This window comes from Phytophthora infestans, genomic scaffold, assembly GCF_000142945.1.
Source record: "Phytophthora infestans T30-4 supercont1.29 genomic scaffold, whole genome shotgun sequence".
NCBI lineage: Eukaryota > Oomycota > Peronosporomycetes > Peronosporales > Peronosporaceae > Phytophthora > Phytophthora infestans.
Genome location: NW_003303730.1, coordinates 1022214 through 1025527, shown reverse-complemented (window position 1 = coordinate 1025527; position 3314 = coordinate 1022214).

Genomic DNA, 3314 nt, shown 5'->3' with positions numbered 1-3314 from the left:
ACTGTCGTGTGCGGCGGTTGCCTTGGCTCCCTTTGGTGAGGCTACACGGGGAGGTGGATAGCGTCTAGGGGCTTGCCTGCTTCTCAAATCAAATCAAAACAACGATATGACAACTAGCATCAGCATTAAGCTTCTCAGCTCAATGATACGACATCTTTCATCGACCCACCAGGGGCGTCGGCCAAATATGGCTCTGGAGCGTCGGGGCTAAGGCCATATCTACCTTTTACGTATTTCCGGTCAATAAATTCCTGTAACTCCCGCGGTAGACGGCCGTTCCAATGGTGGGTACGACCGAGAGTGCGCACAACGGTCGGCATTTCCGCCGTAGCACATACCTCCGCCCATAAACCGCAGGCAAGGCTCACGCCCGTCGGAATCACGTCGGATGAGGCGGCGAATGTCGTCCGGCATTACCGGCACACGGGAGAATGGACCACGACGTGATAACGAGTTTGCCGACGTCTGGGTTGGACGAGGCTCAGTCGCTGGGGGAAAGCTAGTAGCTCCTGGGGTCTTGGCTGCCAGACGGAGGGCGAGGCCATTGAGAGCTGCCTGCCAGTCGAGACTGTGATAGTCGACGGCTCTCACGGCCTCGGAAAAGTCACGCCATCAGTGTGGAGCGTCCATCATCAGGTGAGCCAGAGCCTTGCCGAGGAATTGGCTCACGTGAAGAAGCGTGAGCAGTTCACGCTCGGGTGTGTTCTCGTCTCGCTCCTTGTTAGCAAGTACAAACCGCTTCAGTCGCGAGAAAAGCCAACGGACATGATCGTACCATAGAGCGTCTCCAAGCGAGAATAATCCACCAATTACCGCCGGCGGGTCTTCATACGTCAGGCACTGGGCATTCATCACCGGTAGAGACGCATTCGCGCCGAAGTCCACTGAGATGTTCGCGTTGGATGAGCCTCGACGCAGTTGCTCCAGTCCCGATTGTGGTCGGAAGTGCATGACGGTAAGGCCTCTTGAATCTGTACGGCCACTGTAAATTGCCATCAGCACCGCGGATGGAGCGTCGAACAGGACGTGTCGAGCTCACGCAAATGCAATACAAAAGACATCGGAGACAACCACTTACCTGTCTCAGAGTTTAGTTCCTTGAAGATGCGGTGTGCCGCGAGTTGATGTGCTTGAGGCGGGTGGTACTCGCCTTTCGTGCGAGTACGAGGGGCAGGGAAAATGGCACAACGAAGTTGATGAAGCTCGCGCGGTGGCATGTCAGCTGGGCTGCCGAGCGGTGGAAAGGTCCACGTAGATGACCCGCTATCGGCTGTGGTCGAGACAGAAGCAGACACCAAGCCTACATTACCACAAAGTAATGAACCGCGAGAGATGGATGTCTCCTTACTGTGGAGCTGGCGACGCAGCTCGGTAAATAGCTTAAAAAAGTTGATCAACTTTATCTTCATGTTGACGGTGACCGTGGATTGTTTGGGGGGGGGCTGAACTAACAGGTACCGTCGGGCCACCAGGCTGAAAGCCGCGCATAAAGTTCTCGAGGTTGAATGCTGAGTCCACAGGGGCGGAGCTCGATGTTCCAGCGAGAGGTTCTTCATGGCCACGAGACGGAAACGCTGCTGACGTGGCGCTTACTGTGCTCACCTGCTTGGCGTATGCCGCCTGGAGGCCTGGCTGGTCGTCTCCACAAGCGGGTGGAAACGCGCAGGATAGTGGTGCCGGGATGGTCGCGTCTGGAACGACAGGTAGAGGCTCCGTCGATGGAGAAGATGCTGCGTTAGGATGTCGAGGCTGGATCGGAAGCGTATCACCCGTTTCACTGCGGACGGATGATTTGTTTTCGTGGTTGGAGTACCAGTACGGGGCTTCGCGACGGCTTTACGCTTCTTTTTGCGGGCATCTGCAAGGTCGGCTTCAGACACAGGGTCTACGCGCTTGGCCTTACGCGATTTCGCCTTGATGCGTTTGGCCACTTCTTTCGCTCGGATGCGCGCGCTTGATCGACCCGGGGACAGTGCCGCTGCACTGGACGAAGGTTTGGGCTCGTCGATGACGATCACGTCATTCAGCGCCTCATTGGCGACGCGTACCGAAAGCATCGGACGGCCCAGAGAGAGAGAAGAGTCCGGCGGGGGCGCACTTCCGGACGAACGTGTGGACTCCGCCGCCGGTGGTTCCGCGCTATCGGGCCATCCGGTCGTAGTCGGTGTATTAGCGCTCGAGCTAAGAGGGGCCACGACGTCCGAGGCGGCCTCAGCGCTTGAACCAAGTGTCGGCGCTGAAGGTGCTGCCGGGGCACTCTCCGAAGTGGAGGCCGCGCCTGATGATTGATGGCGAGCGCTCGACGCCGTTGAGGTAGGTTGTGGCAGGTGCCCGGGCGAGCCTAAGACCGGTGATGCGTTGTTTGAGGACGTCGATGTGGATGGATGGGCCATGGCGACGGAGGCGGTGGGGTTAGAGAAGTTCTGGAGTTGAAGTGCTTGAGCTGCTAAAGGAAACTTGAGAACTGAGGTTGCTCTATCTGTCGGACTCGTCCATCGCTCTTTGGCGCTACAATGAGTGGACTCTACCGCACCGGAACACCTGCTGAACCAGGTGTACTAGTGAGATTTGGGCTTCTGCTGCTGACCCCTTATCCCGAGGAAACTACTATTCTTGCTAATCAAGAAATCCAATTGGTTCAGGCGATTTGCTCGGCGAAAACGTATGTATTTTCCACAGTGCAGGGAGCGAAGCGAGCGCTAATTATTTTTACAATGAAGGAAGGCATTCACGTTGCAAGCCTCGACGTCTGTGCAAGATCGCAGGGATCAACGCACGAATATTAAAGAGACTCATACAAAACGGCCAAAGTTTAGGCCAGACGCTGACGACTCGCTTCCTCATGCGTTGGAGTTCCCCGCAGCAGTCGAGGTTCATGTTGGTTCTGCGGTCGCAGCGAGTAGCCTCAGCATCGACTACATCGCAAAGGGTCGCCCGAGTAGAGCTACGTCACACCAGCATCAAACGCTTCGAGCCGACCAACGCTCAAGCCTGTGGCACTCATATCAATTTGCCGTGTCGAACGACGCCTTCCCAATCACGAGTGTTGAGAAAGACCGACCGACGGTTTGCGGTGCGAGGTCGTGCGTCTTGCTGAAGTCGTCTTGCCCTCGCTGGAGCGGTCAATATTTTATTGTGGGGCCTCTCGCTTACCCAACGAGACCAGGCTATCTCAATGGTCAGCACGTGAAGCTGGTCGAAGACGAGGTATATCTCAACTGGTACATCAAGGCAAGGCAGTCGTGATACCGCTTCACGCTACCGGCAGGAGCTTACATCGACCTCATGACGGACTTCACCAGGTCATATACGGG